General features: G+C 40.2%; 1 long non-coding RNA gene across 1 annotated transcript in view; it reads left to right on the top strand.

Annotated features, from left to right (window-relative positions):
* LOC109036740 (uncharacterized) overlaps positions 1–25,649 on the top strand; it is a 226,627-nt gene that overhangs the window by 33,305 nt on the left and 167,673 nt on the right. The window contains exon 2 of the long non-coding RNA XR_011900311.1: positions 10,956–11,044. This is a non-coding gene — a long non-coding RNA (uncharacterized lncRNA). The remainder of the gene's footprint in view (positions 1–10,955; positions 11,045–25,649) is intronic.

Raw genomic sequence — 25,649 nt, 5'->3', positions numbered from 1 at the left:
TCTCGCACTTATACGCTTCCTACCCGGGCGATCTTCCGTCTCTCTCGCACTTATACGCTTCCTACCTGGGCAATTTTCTGTCTCTCTAGCTCACAATCGCGTCTTGCAAGGCGATTTTCTATCTCTCTCGCACTTATACGCTTGCTACCTGGGCGATTTTCTGTCTCTCTCGCACTGGGTGCCCTTGCCACGGGGCAACCGTGGGTGTAACCACTCTCGGAGGGTCGCGGGGGAACGCGATGCTGTTTTGACGGAAAAACCACCCAAGTCCCACCTGGCTATTTGCTGTCTCTCTCGCACTTATACGCTTGGTACCCGGGCGATTTTCTGTCTCTCTCGCACTTATACGCTTCCTACTTGGGCGATTTTCTGTCTCTCTTGCACACAATCGCGTCGTGCAAGGCGGTTTTCTATCTCTCTCGCACTTATACGCTTGCTACCTGGTCGATTTTCTGTCTCTCTCGCACTGGGTGCCCCTACCACGGGGCAACCAAGGGTGCAACCACTCTCGGAGGGTCGCGGGGGAACGCGATGCTGCTTTGACGGAAAAACCACGCAAGTCCCGCCTGGCTATTTGCTGTCTCTCTCGCACTTATACGCTTTCTACCTGGGCGATTTTGTGTCTCTCTCGCACTTATACGCTTCCTACCCGGGCGATTTTCTGTCTCTCTCGCACTTTTACGCTTCCTAACGGGGCGATTTTCTGTCTCTCTCGCACACAATCGCGTCGTGCAAGGCGATTTTCTATCTCTCTCGCACTTATACGCTTGCTACCTGGGCGATTTTCTGTCTCTCTCGCACCGAGTGCCCTTGCCACGGGGCAACCGAGGGTGCAAACACTCTCGGAGGGTCGCGGGGGAACGCGATGCTGCTTTGATAGAAAAACCAACCAAGTCCCGCCTGGCTATTTGCGGTCTCTCTCGCACTTATACGCTTCCTACCCGGGCGATTTTCTGTCTCTCTCGCACTTATACGCTTCCTACCGGGGCGATTTTATGTCTCTCTCGCACACAATCGCGTCTTGCAAGGCGATTTTCTATCTCTCTCGCACTTATCTGCTACCTGGGCGATTTTCTGTCTCTCTCGCACTGGGTGCCCTTGCCACGGGGCAACCGAGGGTGTAACCACTCTCGGAGGGTCGCGGGGGAACGCGATGCTGCTTTGACGGAAAAACCACGCAAGTCCCGCCTGGCTATTTGCTGTCTCTCTCGCACTTATACGCTTTCTACCCTGGCGTTTTTCTGTCTCTCTCGCACACAATTGCGTCGTGCATGGCGATTTTCTATCTCTCTCGCACTTATACGCTTGCCACCCTCCGCAATATAGAGTTCCTGTGCAGGAAGAGTAGTGCTATTTCTGTGCCGCTCAATGATTGGTTCATCAGTTTCAGGCTTCCCTTGGGCCGTGGGCACTGGACTAGGAAAGGCCTTCTCTACCCCTTGAATGTGTATTGACTTAGTGGATCAATTGTTCTTAAAAGTCGTGTAGGTACTCGGTTGAGAAACCCGATTTTCCAAATTTTGCTGAATGAAGTCTCTTTTCTCTTTAAGATCGTCTTTTGATGGGTCAATGGGACCGTAGACGCAAAATTGCAAGGAACAATGTAAACTTTCCCACAGCGCGAATACACCGTGAAACGTCAAGTTTTCAGGCGTTGAGACTGCTTTCCACGCGGTTGTAGGCCGAACATTGCCGCGATGGCGCGCTTATGCCAAGTTCACATGTTGCAAATGAGAATCATCCCTCAGTCGTTAATTCAACATCCTAATTGCGTATGCATTTGCGTTTTTTAATACTAAGTTAGTCTCGAAATTCATTCAAAAGTCTACACGGCAATGATCATTGTTGTGTCCCCGATCCTCATCGACTGCAAACATCTCATGGACCCACTCGACATAGCACCGAATATTAGCTACAAGCACGAGCAATCCTATTTTCAGCCCGAAATTGCTTCCGAGCATTTGGTTGACTCCTGAAAAAAAAATTGCCTCCATGAAAATTTCCCCCAATTTCCTACAGCTTGTCTTTCAGCCCAACGAATCTGAAAATCTGAAAGAGAAATAATCACAACTTCTATCCAGAATAACGCTTCGTCGGGTTAAATTTGCAACATACGCACGCTCATGAAGCGTTTTTCCTCAGCTTGGCACAAAAAAAATTAGGTTGCAAAAAAAAAGAAAAAGAAAATGAACCGAACCTTTGGTATCAAATATCCATCGTGAAAATAAATTTATCGAACCGAATTTCCGGCTTGTGTCGCCGCACCCATTTTTTTTCAGGTCGGGCAAATTTGAGACTTTGATCTTACGAACCGAAGGTTTAGTCATACAAATCGGAGGCCCTATTCGACAAACTGAATACTATGATGGTCAAAGTGCGGAATCACGTATTTCCGTTTGCAACGTCGCAGACTCCTCGCCATACTTTATTTTTTCTCCGGAAAAACTAGAAAACTTGTACTCTCTCAAAAACGTCCTCGATTTGTGTTCATTTTCGGTTTGATATTCTGTACAAATCTTGAGCTCTGAACTCTGCAGTTGTATTTTTAGTGTATTTTCCGAAGAAAATACACTATTGCATTCTCCCATGATGTCGGACCCAGACCCGAGACCTTGTGAAGAGCACCGATTACGGGTCGTAGATTACGAAAATATATGCCATTCAAATTCATGTGTATATATATGTATGGTTGGTTGGTTGGTTGGTTGGTAGATACGTTTATTTGGTGCTTTTAACAATTTAGCCATTGACACCTTAGAGGAGAGATCAAAATATGGTACAGAATTTAAAAATTTAAAAAGTAGGGGTCACAAAAGGTAGTGCAAAATTAAAAGTTAGGACAAGGAAAATGTATATATGTATATATGTATGTATGTATGTATGTATTTCCGCCTTTTTAAGATTTTTCGATTTTTTTCTCTTCGAAATATCAAACAAGTGGCAGATATTTCGAAACACCGCAATGCTGCCGTGCTAAGGACAAACGCCGTATGAACATTCGAGAGTTGCCAAATTTACTTCGATAAAATGTTTATTTTTGAGAAAAGTTACGAATATTTTTCCTTGAAATTTTCAGAAAATTTAGATAAAATTGTGAACAAAATCATCTAAAAAATTGGGAAGAAAATATTCATAAGTTCACTAGAAAATTCGCGTTCTATGAAAGGAAATTTGGCAACGCCTGCAGGTTCATAAGGCGTTTTTCCTTAGCACGGCAGAATGCAGGTACGTTGTGTTGAGTTTCATCCATCGATACGCAGTTCGATATCGAATACGGACGATGAAGTTCTCATGGTTGAACTTTTTTTCTGCGCAAAACAGTCAACAGCGGATCTCTGAGCTGTTCCCCTTAACTTTACACTTGAGCGAGCAGAATTCACTGACCAATGAATAGAGCACACAACATACAATATACACCCTAACGCGTTCTCTGTTTCTGCGCCTAACCCCCCCCCCCCCGCCCCCCTCCCACGCTCTCGTTTTTCTATTTAATTTTCTCGCTCGATCCTCCGCCTGTCACCGTGAGGAAGAAACCGAGACAGTTTCATTGAAGGGATTCCTCACTCTGCAATTAAGCACATTCTTCGGTACACTGCCGTGCTAAGGAAAAACGCCGTATGAACCTTAAGGCGTTGCCTAATTTCCCTTGATAAAACACGAATTTCCCGGTAAATTTATGAATATTTTCCTCCCGATTTTTCAGATAATTTAGTTCGCAATTTTACCGAAAGATTCTGAAAATTCAAAGGGAAAATATTCATAACTTTCCCAGAAAATAAACATTTTATCGAGGGAAATTTGGCAACCCTCGAATGTTCATACGCCGTTCTTCCTTAGCACAGCAAAATGGCGGCCCTTTTCTCTCCGCGGGCAATATTCCTTGCCGTTTGACGGTTCGAAGGTTCGATTAGCGTCTCCTTCCAGTGCATCGTTTATACATAGCCGATGATATATTTGTATTTAATGTGTGTACGGAGGGAAAGATTGTTGATGATCCGGATCGTGTTAGAAAGAAGGGAACCAATTTGATCACAGTGTTGTAAAAATCGAGCATCTTTATTTAAAAAAAAAGAAGGAAAAATATGCCCAGTATCAGGTCAAAAGAGCTGATACTATAATTCTTCTGGGTTAGATGAATATACTCCAGTTTTCGCTCTGTTCTACACTGTCGACATGTGATGATCATAAATTATGATTCAATTATTTCCTAGTGAATTTCAATGTTGTTATTTAACTAAGCACCCAGAATAGTAAGTATTCTTTTGTTTTTTGTTGAAACATTATTGATTGGACAGCGTTTGGCAAAAAGGAACCAAGCCGCATCATCTATAACCAAATTTAATAGAGCAATTTAATCTTTTAAAAGAGAACGTTTGTGCTAATTACTTTGAACATTTAAAGGAATCAACTCGGTACAATGCAGAAAATCCACTGGAATTCGCACAAAAATCCGTTTTCATGTAAAAAATTAAATTGCCCAGTTAAATCTGGCAACAACTGAAATGGCTTGGTTCCTTTCTGCCTGACGCGAGCCGTACAGGGAACAATTTTGAAGATAAACAATCTAAACATCAGGTAATAAAATGTACATTATTACCACTTGTACCTACATATAATAGTTTTTAAAGCAAAGAAAAAGTTACAGTTTTGAAAACACTGTAATCAAGTTGGTTTCCACCTGTTGAATGCAGAATGCAATTTCTTTTCAAGACCCAAACGTATACTTCTTCTAAGTCTCGGTCTCGCAATCACAGCGTATCTACGGCTCGTTTTTATTTATTTTTTTTCCAGGTGAAAATGAAATTGTTACTATTTTGGAACGTTCCGGGTTTTATTTATCCTTTGTTGTTTCTTTGCAGCCTTTTCTCCAAATTAAGTTGTTATTTTTTTGCGTATACCTCTTGCATTTACGGTAGAGCTGAGAAGCGGTTTTTTTTTTGGGGGGGGGGGGAATATTTGAAAGTCAAAGGATCAGTTCGGCACAATGCATATAAACAATTTTGGACGAAATTAAGATATTAGTAGCAAATAGTGATAGTCGATATTAGTGTCAAATACTATATTAGTAGCACCTAAATGAATAATAATTTCACAACAGTATCACACAGAATAAAGAGAGATGAGCTGAAATTAAATTTTAGGGTCGGTCGGGGGGATTCCCCCTGAAATGTGCAAAATTTCAAACACTGTCAAGTGTTAGGATCAAAAAAGCATAAATCTGAAGTAAAACCATAATCTGGAAACGTTTGATGTTTCGATTGCCGCATGTTTCTCTTTGGAGGAACTAGGGTGCTTTCAGCAATATATTTTGGCTCCGTTAAAGGACGAGCTTCGATTTTGTTCCGAATGATATGGATGCCAGTCGGTAGCTCTTTATTGGATTTATAACCGAGTGTATCACATCGTCGCCCTCCTGACATAAGGACGTAACTACACTGGGCGATGAACCCTGTCGTCCATTTAGAACGATGCTTTCCCGGGCTCATCTCTAAGTGCAGTTACGCCCTTATGTCAGGCAAGCGACGGAATAATGCACGTAGAGAGCGGTTTACCAATATTAGATTGTTGTCAGCTGTTTGCTTCAGTCTCGGCTCTTGGGTCTATGCTGCCGTGCCAAGGAAAAACGCCGTATGAGCCTTCAGGCGTTGCCAAATTTTCTTCGATAAATCACGAATTTTCCGGAAAATTTGTAAACGTTTTTCCTCTTATTTTTCACATAGTTTTGTTTGCAATTTCACCTACATTTCCTGAAAATTCCAAGGAAAGATATCCATGGCTTTCTTCAGAAATAAAATTTTTATAGACGGAAATTTGGCAACTCTCGATCGTTCATACGTCATTTTTCCTTAGCACGGGAGCATGGCCCACGCACTGGATTCCGCTGGGATTAGCATGCGTCTCATCGCCGTATTCTTTACTGTCAAAGTAAGAGCTGCCCTGGACTTACGACGCACACCAGAGCTTTCAGTCTCTCGTTTTCTGAACGCTCATATAGACGCATTTAAATCGAAACGAACTATATCAATTTTGACATGATCCCTGTCATATACTCTTATGGATCTCAGGGCTTAAGTCAGAAAGGATATAGCTTTTTATGATTTGAATGCATCCATATCCAACGGGTCATAAAAGAGAAAAGAATGCAGGGTTGCACAAAAGTCAGAGGAAATCAGTATTCCTGATTTTTTAAAGGCACTTCCCCACGCACAAACTGGAGGCTTAAAAGATGCTGATCACGGTGCACTTGTTGACTGTTGCCTTTCAAAGACCGCCGGCCCAAATTTTTGAAGGTAGTCGGTGTGTTTGGGGAACATCGTAGATCAGATCTCGAGATTTTTAAAGGAACGAGGAATGAAAGAATTAAATCACGTATAAACGCTCCAGTTTTTGCGTGGAGAAGGGCTTAAATCGATCTCTCAAGGTGAATTCAAGACTGAATCGCCACAATTGTTGACCATGCCAAAGAGTTGCGGACAGTAGTTGGATTGCATTTTGCAAGAGAATGTACGATTTCTGGTGCTACAATAAAAGTAATTATCTGCTCAAAGAATCGAATAGCACATATTTTGTCTTTAAATCAACCAGAAATATTAATTCTGTATTGCAAAATTCAGTAAAATTATATATTTACGATTTCACATTGCAATTTTATTACAAATTTGGAATAAGCTGACTTTAATTCGTGCTCGTTAAAGCGTGTGATATTCGATCACGAAAATTCGTCGAATATTACACGTGGACACTGTGTATGTAGCACTATCGTGGCGTGGCGCGCTTTGCGATATATCGATTGATCTGCCATTTAAACCTATGAAAAGGATCGATAAACAGGGTGTTCGCGACGAACACCTTAAAACTACGGCCTCAAACGAGAGAATATTGTAATTGATCATTCACGCCTCGCAACTGATCAGTATCGTGGAACAGAAGTCAACCAGACATTTTTTCTTTTCGAGGAAAAGTGTCTGACAGCCCCATGCTTCCCTTAAACGTCTTAATAATTGAAGTTTAGCATTCTCACATCTGCCGTTATATATATCCCTTTCGAAAAATTTCCCACGATTAAAGGTCTCTCCTAACCATACTCAGAAAACTCAACAGTAACTATCAAAAAATTTGTCCTGACCAATTTGCTTTAGGCAGGCAATATGTGACCAGTGGCGTGGCGTGAAATGCGATGTATCGATTGTTATGCCATTTAAACTTGTGGCAAAGAATCGATTAATCGATCCTTTTCCATAGGTTTAAATGGCAGATCAATCGATATATCGCAAAGCACGCCATGCCGCGCCTCTGTATCTGACCGTCAACAGGAGGCGGAAAATTAATTGTTACCATAAGGAATTTTCAAGATCCTTATTGATCATCTTCAGTGCCTCATCTTTTCACACCACAAGTAAAGAAATTGGACCACGTTAAGCAGAAAGAAACCAAGCTACATCAGCCATTGCCAAATTTTATTGGGCACTTTATTTTTTATTTTTTTATTTTTTTTTTTGCATAAAAACGGTTTTGCGTGTTTTTGTTCAAACTTTAGTTAATTCTCTGCATGGCACAAAGCAGATTCCTTAAAATTTTTAAAGGAATCCGTGCAAACGTTCTCTTGTAGAGGATTAAGTTGCTTTGTTAAATTTGGCAATTGCTGGTGTGGCTTGGTCCCTTTCTGGTAGACGCGGTCCAAGTAGAGAAATTGGCCCCGGGCTTTTTTGTGCTGTGAGGGTTCATTCTGAGATCCGTTAATTTTTTAATAAACTCATCGTAGACATGGCAACAGTGGTTGGTTCGCCACTATAATTCCGGCGTCGTGTCTTAACGCAAACTGCTCGAAGAGCTTGAGCCAAAAACACTGAAAACAGTGTGACTGGCAGCGTAAAAGTGGAGGGAAATGTAACTCTACGGAATCGTGCGGCTAATCGATTAAAGATAGAGCCCTTAGACGCACAATTGGACGTACATCTGCCAAACGGAACTATATGCATTAAGACATGAGCCCTGAGACCCATAAGAAGTTACGAATAACGGGGCTCACGTCATAATCCTTATAGTTCCGTTTGGCAGAGATACGTCCTATTGGATGGAATTCAAACGAACGTCGGCTGGGCTTGAAGTCTGTAGTTACAGGGTGATTCTTAACGAAAACTCCGAAAGGAGGAGATGCACGAGGCTGTGGCTATTTTGTGAGTCATTTGATGACGTCATCAGTCACCATACATTTTTTTCAAATTGCGACCATCCACGGACCACGGAATAAGGAACCTGCTTATTCCTAGAGTACCTATTTAGCGAGAGTTTAGACAGATGTGAAACTCCAAAAATTCACCAGGCCTTCACCGATGCCTCCGCGAACAAAGTTAAGGCCCAGAAATGCAGCCAACCTATGAATTTTAATTATCCAGAGCGATTTACTAATACAATTATTAGAAACTGACGTTCATAAAGCACGTATTTGACTTGGTTTTTGCATATATTTACTCATTTTTGCGGAGGAACGCTCATTTATGTACATTCTTGGCCATCTTGGTTAGAATTGAAATTTGCAGACAGTGTTTCAACAGGAACGGACCATTTGAAGGATGCTTTTTGGCCTGGTTACACGCTCAAATTTCCGTCAAATTCCGATCAAAATGATGATCAAGATGGCGGTCGAGAGTTATCTAGATTGATGAGTAAAATTGATTAAAACAGCGTGTTGATTGAAATAAGCATGAAATAAGCGCGGTTGTGTGGAAATCAGATGAAGGATGAGCCCCAAAGCTCCATCATCTACCATCAAATTTTTGCAGGCCGTAGAAATTTGATGGTAGATGGTGCGCATGCGCACCAGTCACCGTTTGATCGGAAATTGATGGAAATTTAAGCGTGTAACCAGCACATTAGATCGCGGTATTTTTGCTTCGATCAAACGGGTGAACCATAGATCTTTAGAGTTGTGAATTTATCGGAAGACGCGATCATGCTTACGTATTGAATCGCTTGAAAGGAATTTCAGAATTTTTGGAGTATGGCCCTTACTTGATTAATATTTTCCGTAGTATATTTGGGATTTGGCTGCCCAGTGCCCATGTCAGAGTCGAGATTAGCGAGAGGGCTCACCGCGGAGTGGAGGGGGATAAGTTGATAATTTGAGGATATCGAAGAGCATGTACCTTTTCCCATTTGTTTATTTATATCTTGAACTTGAAATTAATGTGTCTCGTGTCGAAGCGCGACGCGAGTGAATAAAAATGAAATACGCTCGGAATCAAGATGAGCGACGTTGATAGAGAGAAGAGAGTGCTGAAAGTTGTCGAGCGCTCCCTCGTCTTTGTTGCCAACAAGTTCAACCGAAACGCGTTTTCTTCGCTTCCGGCCCACCTTGAATGAAAAATCGCCCTGTATCTACAAGTATAGTGATGTATGAATCTATGTGCAGATCTTGTGAACATAAACACAATTATAATACTTAATATGATATTTGATGAAAAAAAAAGAAACAGTAAGAATTAATGCCGTCATGGATTTTGCGGCATGTTAAGTTGGGTTCACTGCCGAGTGTGATCTGCTGATGAGGTCTAAAAAGGCCCAAACCGGTACAGATCTCTCGGCGTGACTCCAACTTAATATACCAATGCAAACTGCCTGAGCTGAACAGTGAAAACTCCCCCCCCCTTCAGTTTCGTACTGGGGTACGCATTAGAGTTCAAAAATTTTATTTTGACTCTAATTTTAATTTTTGAACTTCTTGTCTTTGTTTTCCCCGCGAAATGGTGTGGACTCAGCACCATTTCTTCACTTTGTTATAAAATTTGAGCGATTCGTTATTGCCTTGAATTATAAAAATTCACCTATAGTAAAGTATTCACATACCTGCTATCTTCATGTCATTGCCATTTGTATCGATTGGTACTTTTTGCTAAATTTCGGAGAAAATATTGATTCATGAACGTCGAATGGAATTTAATTTTAAAAATTCCGTCCAATTATCTTAATTTTAAGCTGATATGCAGTATTTGGGCACGACCGCGATTTGCGGCGAACTGCCGTGCATCAGCTTAAAATCAAGATAATTGGACGGAATTTTAGTGCGTTTTCATTATAATTTCGTGCTGGAAATAAATTTTCATCGATTCAATGACCGAATGGGCTGCCTAAAAAGCAGGCCATTTTACCAGTTATTAAAATTGTTTTACATTTTTTTATTTAAAAAAGAAAAAAAGTTTGTCACGAAATGATTTTTTTGGAATATACCTTTGAAATTGATGGATAAACTTTAAATTAATAGAGTAAATCATCGTTTAATATCCCTGATAAAGTTAATGTCTATGCACCACGCGTCCTTTTCCCCAGCTTCGACAGGAAGTTTGTGGTAAAGTGAAGTGGAAATTTAACCATCACTTGTAAACTATCAAAATACGTGTTTTCTTTGGGTCAATTCTCTACGGTTTCGTCACACTGTGTGCTAAGAGCAGTTGCAGATGGCGAAATTTTTAAATTATAATTAAATATGTTTAAAGAGTTTCTCAAAAGACTGATTATTTTCAGAAAATCTCATGATTTACAGGATTTACAGGTTATGATCCAATTGCTTCCACAGTAAATGAATAATTACCCCGATAGTAATTTTGAGACACTTTACCCGGGAAATTTCTAATTTTAGCTCCCTGTGCAGATAGCGAGGCGTCTTGGTGTCGTCAAAGTTTTTTGAAGGTTTCAGATAAGAGACGCAGCAACTTTTTATTGTCTTATCAATAAAACTGAGTGCAAAAATGCAATAAACACGTTGTCCTTTCCCCGAGAAAACGTCGATTAAAATAAAAACCAGCTGACCCAATTACGTGCGAATCTGCTCCCGCCCAGCAATTGAATATTATTCGCTGAAATTCCACGGACTCTTATTTCAGTCAAGCTTTGCGGTTTTGTGTCCCATTTCTCTCTTGAAAACCGCAATTTTACCAATGAATTTTTTTCTGTTACAGATACCTTTCTTTTGGATTCAGTATAGACAAAGTTTATTAAAGTGTGGTGCTCCCTGAAAACTCATTGAACCGCCCGCGCAGTACTAATTGTAAGTAAAAACATTTCATGACACCTCTACTTTAAAAAGGAACATGCATTTGCCTACGCCATTATATTCCCGTTTTTGATGTTTTCAGTGGATTCCTCCTTTTTTTACATATTTTCTAAAAAGATACATTATCTTCAGTCCAGCGTCACAAGTCTGGTCGCAAAATATCGGTAGTCGTAGTGCGAAACTACCCTCGTCTAAAGCGTTGATGAAGACTTTCTGTCATACTTTATGCTAGTCATGCCATTTTTTTTTTTTTTTCTTTTTTTTTTTTCTACTTCAAATAGCCCGCAAGGGCTAATCCCACGCTTTAAGTCCCATCCCCCCTCCGTCCCTACTGAACCAGCCCCAGGCAACCATTGTTTGAGACCATCAAACTCGGGTCGCCTGGCCGGGAATCGAACCCGGACCTCCCGATCATAGAGCAAGCGCTACAACCACTACACCATAGGAGGCCGACAATGGAGAGCTAGTCGACGTAATTTTTTGAAAAATTATTTGATTTTTCTTCTCTTTGGACGGACTATTCTGTATAGATTTCAAGGTATATAATTGTCTTGTTTCTGTTCGAAAACATCAAATAGGAGCGGAAATTTTGAATCAGCGCGATGAGGACACGTGGTACCGCAATTGGGCCGTATCGCAATCCGTGGTCCTAAATCGATGGGCTATCCGTTCGGTTTTATTTTATTCTCTCTGTTTCAGAATTTTCAGCTAATAAGCCGGCGGAACACCGTATTCAATTACCAGAGGTGTGGCGCGTTTTGCGATACATATGTCGATTGATCTGCCATTTAAACCTTTGAAAAGGATCGATAAACAGGGTGTTCGCAACGAACACCCTAATAATCGATTCTTTACCATAGCTTCCAATGGGGGAATATCGATTATCGATCCATCACGCCTCGCCACTGTTATTCACAGGAACGATTACGGCCACATACAGCGGGATTCTAAGTCGACGTCCCTTTGAGATATAGGTGATCGGGTACTTTAGCAGGTCCAGTTTTTTAAGGGCTACTCATCTACTGTGCTTTCGCGAATTTACGATATTTTTTTTTTACTAAAAAGAGATTTAGTCACCACTAAATTTGCTATAACAAGGGGAGTACAAGTCAGTGAAAATCAGACTCTATTCTTTTGATCTCACACAAAGCAGTCGTAAATGCATAGTTGAAGTGCGCTCCAGCGCTCCATGCACGCTGGCCTTTTCGATTTCCTTCAACATTTTTGCAGTGGTGAATGCGTAGCTGAATCGCGCTCCAGCTAGAATTGTATTCAGCAAATGAGTAGTTTTTATAGGAAGACTGAAAACAAACAAATGGTAGGAAATAAAACAAAAGAATATGAACTTTGCAAAACGAAAATCCGGGTATCGGAACTTGGCTGTTTTGAAAACGCCTTCAAATGCGGCGTGATACCTTACGCATTCCGGAGAGTTCAAATAGTTGTATCATTGCGCCTTAGAAATGCGACGGAAGATTACAATTGAAATAGCCTTCATACACGCTGGCTTTGTCGATTTCCTTTGACATTTTAGCACACATTGTCAGACTTTACTAATGCCCGCAGTGGCAGGCAATTAGCAATTACTGCCGTCAATTTGATAGAGACTTGCATGGTGTCCTGTTGTAACGCGAAAGTTTACGTTGGCACATTAAAGGTCTGATTTCTGAGTCAGGTCTGATTTTAATTTCGTTCCGAGGTAATTCCTGATTTCTCAAATACGCCTCCTGGCTCTTGGATCTCGGCTCGAAACGCCATTTTGCTGTGATACCATGTGCTTTGCCACTCGGTTAGTTTAGTTGCCTTTCTGAATCAAATCTATATGAATCCTTGATTTTTCTAGACACATGCAAGAGTGTAAGCCGCTGTTATTCTATTCAGGATGAAATAAATCATTTCATTTTGATGCAATAAAAAACTTTATCCTTGCTTTAAGAGGAAATTTCCTTGTGGCAAATTCAAGTAATTTCTTTTCAAGGCTAACCAAAGTATTGGCGAACTTCACAATAGAATTTTACAAATTGTTAAATATTTTAAATACACTGTAAAGTTCAATGCAGCAAGAAGAACATAATTTTTTTTTTATAGAAAATAGCTTACTTAATTCCCAGTAGTATAGGCTGATACTTACATAAATTACAATCAATGTAAAATAAAATCGTCGGGAAAATAAAAACTCAAACCTACAAAGATCACGTCAAAGAGGAGAGAACTGCAATATTGAAAAATCATTATTGGGAATGTCATCAATGCACCGTCTGCAGCAGAAAGAAATTAAGCCACATAAGTTATTGCCAAATTCAACTCGGAAATTTTAATTTTTACAAGAGAAGGCTTTGTGCGGACTTTTTTGAAAATTTTAAGGAATTTGCCTCGTGCTATGCCGAAAATTCTCCAATTTTGGCAGAAAAAAACCCGCACAACCGTTTTCGTGTAAAAAAATAAACTGTCCAATTAAAATTAGCAATATCCGACGTGGCCAATTGTTTCCTTCCTGCTCAACGCGGTCCGAATGTGCGGTCAAAATAGTCTCCTGCCAGATGAAGAGTGTATATGCAATGCATTGTGCCCATTTGAAATTGTGAGCAGAGACTGGAAATAAACGAACTAGACTGAAAATCGAAATAAATCGAACGGCTAATTAATATATAGTATAATTTGAGGGATTACGTCGATTAAATTGATTTAAGATCGATATACAATGTAATGAGGGGGAAAAATGAGAAGCATCAAGAGGGGACTCCAAGCCAGCATCTTATCAAGGGGTCGTAAAAATAACTACGAAAGAAGCTTATTGCCTCCGTTGAACTTGTAAACATAATCTTTATTCGTTGTTTATGATGTTACTCGAGGGTAATGGATAGTTTTATTTCTTGTTTGGATTCATAACATTGTAGACTCCCGTCTGAATGTATATGCCTTTTACGTGATGTAAAGTTACTTGTTCAGACGAATACTGCCGTGCTAAGGAATAACGCCGCATGAGCCTCCAGACGTTGCCAAGTTTCCTCCGACGAAAACCGAATTTACTGGGAAAATCATTTTCAAAAATTTTCAGACAATTTTCTACGCAATTTAATCTTAAATATCTGAAAATTTCAAGGAAAAATGAGCATCGATTTTGTCAAAAATACATGTATTATCATGGGAAATTTGGCAACTCTCGAATATTCATATACGGCGTTCTTCCTGAGCAAGGCAGAATAGACCATCGGGCCAAGGATGAACTGAAGTTTTTCGTCACATGTTTATTCCTTAAAATTGTTCCCCTCTGGAAATTGATCCATAAAAGCGGAAACAGTTTGCTATCAACTCTCATAGAAATGTTTGCATTCTCTACTTGAAGCATTAGGTGCAAAAAGGGCAATTATTCTTTCTTGCAGTGTCTAGGGATCTCCGTTTTGTCCTCTATAATTACAGTACGTTCATGGGATTCGTTAAATCTTTAACTGAAAATTTCTTCATGATTATATAATGCTAAAAACTAAAGATTACAGAAAATTCAACCAATGATTTTCTGTCTAAAAATATGTGTATTAGCAATGGAGGTTCTGAAACACCGCAACCTTAAAATGTCCTCCCTGCACCCAACGCCTCAATTAAGCAGGATCGGTTTCCGTCGAAGGAATTCAGGGGTCCCAAAAATTTACCACTTATCGAGTCTAAATTGTATTTATTTTTCATAATTTTCTTCAAAATCATCAATTGTTCGCTGTCATGAATTTTACTCCCCTCTCTAAACATACAATGTTCATGAAAGGGACCTGTTAACATTCCGCGCAGCATTCCGAAACGATTTTGAAAAAATTGAAACGCGCACACTGCACATACCTTTAAATTCACCGATAAAAAATGCACATAAGGGGATAAAAGTCTGTCGACCATGTTCGCAGCCGTTACCGCGCAATACGGTATGGAAAGGCAGACAGCCAACGAATTCCGTATCAACTCGTCGAACAACGCGCAACGCGCCTGAAAAAATATGCAGCACAGTGGTATGGCGTGAATTGATATGTATCGATTGTTCTGCCATTTAAACCTATGGTGAAGAATCGATTTTAAGATGTTCGCTGCGAACACCCTGTTTATCGATCCTTTTCCATAGGTTTAAATGGCATAACAATCGATCTATCGCAAAGCATGCTACGCCACTGATGCGGCAATATGCGGCGCGATGAAGTTCCTGCAGGGAACAGGAATTTTCAGTTTAACTAATTTTCCTCGTGTCAAATTATAAGAGAAATAAGTTGGTTACTCTGTTTTTATGTCAATTCAACCTTCAACCCAACAAATATCTCAAAATTAGGGCTGTAATTAAGATGCTAGATTCCACCTCCATGCATTGTTAAATTCTCGCAGATCACAGTTCATCGATGATGTACGGACCACATTTGGCAATTAGAAACTCTCATTGCTGACTAATTAAAGAAACAACATATGTGCCATTAATTTGTCTATGCAAATAGGTGTCTTCATGGCTGAGCCCGATGTTGCGGTTTCCAATTATTTCAAAATGTAGTTCATATTATCATACGAGACCACCACACTTACAAAGAGAAAATATTAGCCTATCATATTATTTTTAATGAATCATGGCAGATCACTTCAACATTTCCCAAAAATTCCTTCGTCGTATAGTGTAGCCTTCTTTATCAAAATCCTTAGAAGCGTATTTTTTCATCGGAAGACCTTTTATAGTTTCTCGTTTTGCCTGGTGTTTGTGAAAACTGTTTGACGTTGCTGCTTCGGTGTTACGTAGCCCTAAGTACGTGTATGGCAAATAATGCGCGCTCTAATTTGAAAATGTCTACCAGTCAATGCTTTTAATGCCTCCCTCTTTAAAGCTTACTGATTCTGAGAAAAAGAAGGAGAGAAATAATCTATTCCAACTTTTAACTCTCGCTGACCAACTCTTTTAAATCCCCGTGTTAGAGTTCCTCTTGCTTGTCTTAATTTTCGGCGCGTAGCACCGTGGATCGAGTCAATTAGAGAGGTCGGTCATGATATTATTGACTGAAGCTGCGAATGGTATTTATTTCGACACATTTCAAATTTAAGGGGTGTGTCTGGAAGTAAATTTCACGAAAAAACCAATGGAACCACTTGGAAAACCTCAAAGTTTTGTATAGACGGAGTTTTTAGCGTATAGAGTTTTCAATTTATGTGCGACTTCTCCTATTGACTCGATCCACCGTGCGTGGCGTGTAGTGTAGGGGTAGGTTAAATCAAAAATCCCGGACGGTCGCGTGGGGCGAACTCCATTCTTCATTATCATCACGACGGGAACATTATTGAAAACCCGGTCTGTCGCAATGTTCTCCGGCCGTTTTCACTCACGTGATTAATTTTCTTCCGCGCTTTCACAAAAGGCTGTTCAACTTTGAAGCGGGCGCCCTCTGGTGTAAGACGCATGGTAACACGGCCACCGAACTATTAAAAACCAACCCAGGCTCCCGGGATTTTCGGTAACTTGGCACATCGTCTGTAAATCACGGGGAGTTTTGATAGGAGCTTGTGCGTGCGTGTGTGTGTGTGTAAATAGGGGGTGGCGGGGATGGAGCGAATGACTGAAATGTATTTGTCAAAATGATAAATTACTGAATATTAATGAAAAACTAGAGCCGCCGTGGGCGCAAGCAGTCTGCGCTGATATGTTCAATCCGACACAAGACCGATTTGACAAAGAATTATTTGCACGGAAGAACGAGGAGTCCCTTGTGTTTTCGTTAGGATTTTTTTTTCCTCTCTTTTTTGCCCTCTTTATTCCTCCAACCCGTTTTTCCCAAGACTGCGAAATAAAGTCGGCCGATTTTTCAAGCTCATGGTCCGTGACAAAAAAGGAGCAACAATCGATTCCTGTCATTATCACGACGACACAAAACGCTCGGAGCGCTCTAGAAAAATGACTCTCGCTTTCTTTCAGCCCTTAAGGAGAAGCACATGCTTTCAGCCCGTTTTACGGTGTCCACTGGAGCCTCATTCTGTAGAATCTTTGCTTTTTCATTATCTCCCCCAAAATGTTTTCTTCACTCCCAAAGAATTGTTCCCTTCGGAGGTTTTCTGAAAACTTTGATTTTTCATTGCCTTTCCCTCACTTTTCATTCATCTTGCACATTATTATACTTTTACACAACGGTTTTTCACAGAAAATGAGTTCAGAATTGAGTTGAGAGCAGAGTTGAGTCAAATTCAGATTCAGATAGTAATATTCGGGAATACTAAATAGTTGAACTAAAATACGCAGATTCTACTTGAGATTTTGCGGAAAAGTGATGTAACGAATTGAATACAAAACTAGAGCTCGCCAGCATCGAAAGTGTAATGCTGGAGTCTCTCATAATTTACTGGCAGACGAGAGTGTAAGGAATCACACTCTGGTCAGTCTGGATTTATCCGATTATCTCTAGATTTTTATCGTGGAATTTGGTCATGTAGTTATATCCAATGATGCTGAAGATTTCTGTAATATCTGGAAATTGCCGGCAAAACATAGTTATATATGTTGATTTTTGATCACCCTGATGGATTAGGGGTCGATTTTTGGGAATTTATGTTCATTTCCACTAAAATCTGATAATTGTGGTCATGTTTGACTTTGGAAAGTCCCCTCATCGTTGATTAGTGAACTATGTATGTTGTATAGAATTTAAGACCGATGATTGCTGAAATAGTTGATGAGTGGTGAAATCTAGAATTTTTTATCAGACCTAAAAAAAAGTCTACTCGGTGGAATGCATCTTTTGTGTGCGACAAGCCTATTAAGGTAGTCGAATCAGATGCATCGTTTTTGTTGATATTTTATCAGAATACAAAGCTTGCCCCCACGAGGGTAATTTCAGTGCTTTTGGATATTCAATTGGACCGCGTTAAGCAGAAAAGGAACTAAGCCACATCAGATATTGCCAAATTTAACTGGACACTTGAATTTTGAGCAAGAGAACGTCCGTGCCGATTCCTTCAAAAATTTTAAGGGATTCGCTACGTGCTACGTAGCAAAATCCACAGAAATTTGCACAAAAATCCGCACAACCTTTTTCACGTAAAACATTGATTGCCCAATCTACTTTGGCAATAGTTGATGTTGCTCGGTTCCTCTCTGCTTAACGCGGGCCAGTTTACATACCCACCCCTAGCAAAAGAGTCGTGTCTATTTTTCCTGAAAGTATCTCGTAGAAGCCCGTTCCACTTGTTGCGTTTCCATAATTATGCGAATGTGCCATATAATGCCACGAGTGACGCATTCTCGTGACAAAACAACAGAATTCGGAAAGATATCTCCGACCACGGTGTGGGACAGTACTATTGGTCAATCCTAGGGCTTCGCCGCCTTGCGAAGCAACAAGCGGTTAACTCTGATGAAAGTATCTCGCATTTACGTGGTTTCTGTTCAGTGGTTCAAGGAGCGGGGCGGGGGTGCGGATCATGACGCACTCTCAAGAAACCTGTTCCCACTCTTTCTAACCCACGCCCACGCATGACTTCCACTCGTCGAAAAACCAAAATATATTTCTGTTCGCTCATAAGACACTTAACGTTCTGGGGTTCCAGGGGTCTGCGCCTTCGTCACTGGTGCGTTACAGAGAGAGGAGGGGTCCCGGATTGCGTTACATAACGTTGAGAGCGCCGATTTTTTTTTTTTTTAGAAATTAGCGAGAGACGACGATGGGCTCGTAGCAAACTTCAGCTAGAACAAAAAAAAGAAGTTGTTCCTCCGAAAGAATTGCTCAAAGCTTTAAAAAAAAAAACACATTTTTTACGCAGATTTTTAAGTTGAAACGTATTTCAGACTTACCCGATGCACCAATGGACCACTAAACAAGGTACGAATTTCAGCATTCTGATACATGTCTTCACCAAAATTTCACGTAAAACACGACGCGCACAACGAAAATTATCGAAATAAACTACTTTCGAAAATATTTAATGATTCTTGGTGAGTGAATTGAAACCACCCGCTCATGAAAACTCAATGCTCTAAGTGATTCACATCGCACGCTGAACGTTATCATGAACATCTCTGCGATAAAAAAATCTGGCGACCTCAATCTTGACACTTTGGCTCAGCTATAGCCAATTACTTATATTTTAAAAAACACATGGTGGGAAATGAACATCGCTCGATTGAGAAGCTTACTGAAACCGTTGTAGTGCGCGATTTGACTCACGTAGAGCTTTGAGTTTTTTGTGAGCGGGCAGTTCAAATTCCTCGTAACCAATGTGAAATAAAAATGTTAATATCTCCGTTAGAAGTTGGTTTCCGTAATTTTCGTTGCGCGAGTCGTGTTTTGCGTGAAATTCTGATTAAGATACATGTATCAGAATGCTTAAATTCGTACCGTGTCTCTTGGTCCATTGTGATTTTTGCGCCATTTTCTCTAGGAATCAACTCTTCGTCTTGCTCTAGCTATAAAGTTTGCAACAGGTTCATCGCAGACATTTCCAAATGTTCTCCACTTGATTTTCGAGTGATTTCAACTGCTTTTCACGGACAATCAATTGACTGTATTTCTTGTAAGCAAAACGTGCATTTCTTTTTTGAGCAACAAAAGCATTCGTAAGCACCATAGATGAGGAGCTCATACTTTGGAAACCTCAATAATTGCTTACTATAAGGTTACGAAGATTTTAGCTGAAATAAGTCCTAAATTATTAGACGCCCTTTCTTCGCGTAGCTTGAGCATAATGACAAGCGACTATAAAAAGAGCGTAAGTGCTCCAATGTCTCCACGGAATTCAAGTATTTCTGCGGGAGCTTGGTTCAATTACAGTGTGAGATGCAACACCAAGAAGCGGCGTCCAATTAAAGTGGAAAGGTACCCGCCACGCTCCATTAAACGCTGACAATCTTCGCGTGTCTTTTTTGCAGCTCGAAGACATTCCGCAGAGCCATTTAAAGGATTTGCAATGCGCATTACCGAGAAATTAACTTAAAATCTTGGAGAGGAATCAAGAGAAGCCCCTGATATCCTTCCTCGCCAACTTCCTTCCTGCTTTCTGTCCTTAGCACAAAACGCGAGATGAAAAGTCTTGGGTCGGAGGAAATTCGCATAGTGAATCGAACTGATTATAACAGGAGAGGAACCGAATCAAGTCGATTTTCAGAAGACACCTGCCGTACTGAGGGAATACGCCATATGAACATTCGAAAGTTGCCAAATTTCCTCTCAGAAAATTGTTATTTTTGAAGAAAGTTATGAATATGTCTCCTTGAAATTTTCAGGAACCTTAGGTGAAATTGAGAACAAAACTATAGAAAAAATTGGAGGAAAAATCTTCACAAAATTTCCCGAAAATTGGTGCTTTATCGAAGAGAATTTGGCGACGCCTGAAGGTTGATACGGTGTTTTTCCTTTTCCAAGCGATTGCATCGATATTAATCTCAATGAGCCGTACTTGTGTTGAAAGGAACTATACAAACATGAAAAAGAGAGAGAAAAAACCGAGGTGGACGCAATCTTTGGTTTTAATCCACTTTTACATCGATCTTTTACAATCAAACACGTCCAATTTTGAGCATTTGGTTGCGAATACACCACGCTACAGCACAGTAAAAGCACAAAATATAAAAGTTAAAAAGCTTTGGAAATCATAAAATTTGACACGGAGCCACCTTAATATTTTCAAAACGCACGTTATATTTTCCTTTAATACAATTTTTTTTTATCAATTCAAATGAGAATAATCCGCGCAGAGCGTGATAACATTTCAAAATCGTGAGCTGAAAAACGCTGACTCCGCGAGTTTAAATATTAGAAACTAACACAGAGCGGAATGCGCACTGGCGCCTACAAACCTAACGGGATACTTCACGCGTTGCGCAATGCGTGAAGTATCCCCGTTAGGTTTGTAGGCGCCTATGCGCATGTCACGCTGGTCGTCTTCCGCCCCTTGGAGTGCTACGGCGTTTCAAGTAACTATTTCGCGACATAGGTGTTGCACAGTATCATACGAGATTGAAGGCGCTCCAACTTATCAAGAATGACAAGCTTCCTTTAAGGTCACAGAGCTTTCCTCGCAAAATAAATTAAGACACTGCGTTACAAAAAGAGAGCGGTAATCTAAAAAACTTACTTAGTCCTAGCATCCGTATTTAATAACGTTTGGCATAATTTTTTAATGTCATTAGAAAAGAAAGTGACTCGATTTAGGCAGAAACATTCTTGAGTATGCCACCAAGAAGATTTTAGTTTTGAATCAAGAGAAAAATAGCTGAATGAAAGCGGGTTTCTGATTGATCTAAGTGACTTTTCTTTATATTAAAGTATCCTTTTTTCTCTAAAAAGGCATTATTTCCTTTATTAATTTATAAAGAAATCTTCTCGGCGATAAATTTAAGCATCTGCTTGGATCAAGTCACTTTTTCCTCTAATTAAGTTCAAAAATTATGCTAAACGTTACTGGATCCAGATACTGGGACTAACCACTACAGCTCTCTTTTTTTCGTCGTTAGTCGATTTAATTTGCGAGGGAACTTCGTGCTTTTGAAAGATGCCATCAATCATGATACGTTGGAGTGCCTTCAATCTTGTATGATACTGCGCAACACCTTTATGGCGAAATAGTAGTTTAAAAGCGCAGCGGCACGCCGGCGCCGTCGCGAAGTTATCGTACACAGGAAAAATCTAAGAGCCTTTAGCTGAGGAAAATCAAAAGGTTCATCCTGTTCAAGTATAAGGAGATGGGATTTTCTTGAAAGATGAGTAAGTCCTGTTGCACCAAAGAGGTGTATAGAGTCTTAGTGAATTTTCCTTCATGGAATTGACGCCAAAATTCTCAATTATATATTTCATTCCGTTTGGCCAACTAAACAAACAAAAAACGAGCAAACCCTCATTCTTCCAAGACATGATACATTTCATCCAAAAACGTCGTGAGCAAATGTTGTTTGTATTCACATGTTGACCAATTAACTTTGGATCTCAATAATTGGTAAGTGGACCAAAACTCCCCTGCCGAATAAACGCGTGGCTTAAACTACTGGAAAAAACAAGTGCTCGGACAAAAAATCGTTGACGAAATCCTATAACCATGCATTCAGTTAGTTAGTTAGTTAGTTAGTTAGTTATTTTATTTATAGACATTAAGCAACCTAGGCTATTAACGTCTTTACAAAGAATTTGGAAGATTGGAGTGTGTAAAAAAATTTAGATTTTTAAATTTAGGGAGGCAAAGACTTTCAGAAGTTTCCCGTTAGTTCTCAGAGTAGTATACATATGTACTTGCCCGCAAGATCGCGATTGTGCGGTCAATTCATCTTAAAACCACGAATAATATTTAGTGTCTACGTCATTTTTGTCACAACTCAAGCGATAATTTTAAATCCCCGAAATCTTTTGAATTTCGTCATATATGGAGGAACTGAAAAAGTAGTGAATTTTTTTGTTGAGGAGGTGCTTAAAAATTGAGAATGTACTTAAAAAAACTGATATTGATACTACTGGCGATTTTACTGCAACTAAGTGACCGTAAATTGCATCTCTATCTCAATGAATTGTAACTTTTCCGTTGGAAAATGCCACTGAGGACATGAACAGTAAAATGAGGGGCTTTGAGGACAAGGCACATGAGTGCGGTTTTTGTAATTTCAAGAAATACGTGTTTGAAGTTTTAAATTACATGGATACTATGGCGGAGAGAAAGTTCAAACTGACTCTTTTTGATGATAAAAAATTGGAATTTGGGAGCGAATTTTCCACAAAATACCCATTCAGACTAATTTACTTGAAATAATTAATATCTCAATTTTTTCAAAATCAGCACTTATGCGCCTCGTCTTCTACGTCTTCAAATGATCTCTTCATTCTCAGCATTGTTTTCTGAGTCGCAAAGAATGAAAGCTGCTTTTCCTTCCCGTTCAAAGCTCCCCAAACGGAGCATAATTTGGATCGCATTTTGGAAAAAGGAACCAGCGCAATTACAGTTTTGTAAAAAAGTTGCTTCTTCATAATCATCTAAGAAATCTTCCACAATAGCAAATAGGTCTGGCTTGCCACGAAACAATTGTTAATATTAAAGGAAAATAATTATGTAAGTTCTAACACTGTACATATTATAAGTATTTTTAAAAGTAAAAAGGAGAAGGTGCACGACCTGGAAAACACTGTAATCGCGCAGGTTCCATTTTGCTAAATGCGATCCGTTTGATGGATTCGTTTTTTAATAAAAGTCAATTCTTCCCCGGCGGGAGGTCGGGACGTGAGCGGATAAGATGACACTCGAAAAAAGGTCGGAGTCGAGTTTGAGGCGGAGGGACTGACCGTGTTTTTGGAACAATGATAGATGGTGGCCTTTAGTTAACACCAAAGGCTCCTTTAAATGATGTATTACTCAATAAGGACAACTGTTCAAAATACTGCGCCATCCCCGAAATATTCCACCTCACCGTGCCCTAACTCCATTTCGGAAAGCCTTCGCCTCTTTCTAATGAATTTCTTTCCACGCAGCGTCGCCCCTCTAGCATAAAGTAAGGGCTCATCCAAATTTTCACATGAGCCCTGTTTTATATATAAATACATGCTTTCTAAGGGCTCATGCGAAATTCGAGATACGTCCTTACGTCAGAGAGGCAACGACAAAAGCGTGCCAAATTCTTGAATTTTAAGGTTCTCCCTTTCTATTAAAATGTTTAATACGTGACACGATCGTTCAATGTTTACAGTGGCACACCTGAAAATCCAGTTTTAAATACTTTTTGAATGCATTATGTAATGGATAGCGTAATTTGCTGCACGGTATCGTCAATGATGTGATTTATAATGGTATGAGGGAATTTTTCCCGTGGAGGCCTGTGAATAAGAACACCATCAATCGACCTCTAGTGAATTTTCTATAAGGTTGAACAATGTACCTGGTGTAAAATATATATTAATTTCAAATTATTAAAGTATAACTTAGTATAAATCTCTAAGAAGTTTCCTGGTTTAACTGGGAAAACGGTACCTTCTTCTCTCAATGCCTCTCGTTTTGCACTTGGTCAGAGCAGGTAGTAAGCTTTGATTCTTTTATACTGATACTATGCAAAGAGATCCACATCTGCAATATAAAATGACATACTCTAAAGGCTCGTTTCAGATTACTGAACCCTCAATTGCGCCAACTTACCACTTTGGTTTATAGAACTTAATTGTGAACCGAAAGTCTAGTCCAACAAATCGAAGGGTTCCAGGACATTTCGTCAAAGATTGTTTGTCCGCGCACCTGTTTTGTCCAGTAGTTAATGTCCACGCGTAAAATAATGGCATCGATATTAATATCATTAAGCCGTAGTGGTGTTAGAAAAAGCTGTACAAAAATGAGAGGGGAAAACAAGAAGCACGCAATAATTGGTATTTTTACAGCGACCTTTTAGAGTCAAATGCGGCCAATTTTGAGAGTTTGGTTGCGCGTGCACCACGCTGAAGCACGGTCAAAACACAAAATATAAAAGAAAAAATTAAAGTGCTTTGTAAGTCATTAAATTTGACACGGAACCACCTTAATATTTACAAGACACACATTATATTTTCATTTACTTATTTTTTCAATCGATTTAAATGAGAATAATCCAAGCAGAGTGTGCAAACATTTCAAAATCACGAGTTGAAAAAAGCTGACTCCGCGAGTTCAAATATTAGAGCCGAACACAGAGCGAAGCGGCCTACAAACCTAAGTGGATACTTCACGCATTGCGCAATGCTTGAAGTATCCACTTAGGTTTGTAGGCGAGTACGTTGTACGTTGACCAGCCTCCCGCCAAGTCGCGCTGCAGCGTGCCACGGCGCCTTAAGCAACTATATCACAACAGAGGTGTTGCACAGTATCTTACGAAACTGAAGGCGCTCCAATATATTAAGGATGACACTACACGATCGTTCAATGTTTACAGTGGCACACCTAAAAATCCAGTTTTAAATACTTTTTGAATGCATTATAAACCAATTTCTTAGGCGCATTTGGCGCGTTGGCGCCTGAGAGTTTTGAACACTGGTCCAGTTGAACAAAAAGATTAGCTTACATGACTGACGGATGAGTTCTCTGATTCAGGACTGGCTCACTGAACTTATCAGTTCGTGTAACAGAGATTTTTCCTCCATGATAAGATATAATGCGCACGCTGAAACGGAGACGGCGCGGCGGCCTTTTTATCCCGTGCGGAAGGGCATCTTCGCATCTGTCAAAGAACTGCATTATGTGGGCCGAACCAACATGTTGCGATTCGCCAGCCGTGGGTGTTTACTCGGGTATTCTGAGAGCGTGTTTACAATATGCGGGGAGTTATTTACCCAGCACTCGGCGTCAATTTTCATCCCGACGCCGGATCAGAACGCAGCAGCTGTCCACCATGCACCTCCGTGCACATAAGTGCATATGCTCACCGACGCCTCGATTCTTGAATCCTTATCCAATGATCCTCATCAGCGCCGTGGCGTCAACGATCGATATCGATATTCCTCCATTTGAAGCTATGCTAAAGAATCGATTATTAAGGTGTTCGCTGCAAACACCCTGTTTATCGATCCTTTTCCATAGGTTTAAATGGAATAATCGATACATCGCAAAGCACGCCACGCCACTGCTTTTAATGCTCGGTAGTTAAGGCGTATCTCAAGTAGTAGCTCCT

The sequence above is a fragment of the Bemisia tabaci genome, chromosome 7 (assembly GCF_918797505.1).
Source record: "Bemisia tabaci chromosome 7, PGI_BMITA_v3".
Taxonomy (NCBI): domain Eukaryota; kingdom Metazoa; phylum Arthropoda; class Insecta; order Hemiptera; family Aleyrodidae; genus Bemisia; species Bemisia tabaci.
Note: the sequence above shows the minus strand (reverse complement) of the source record. Positions and strands in the feature narration are given on the sequence as shown.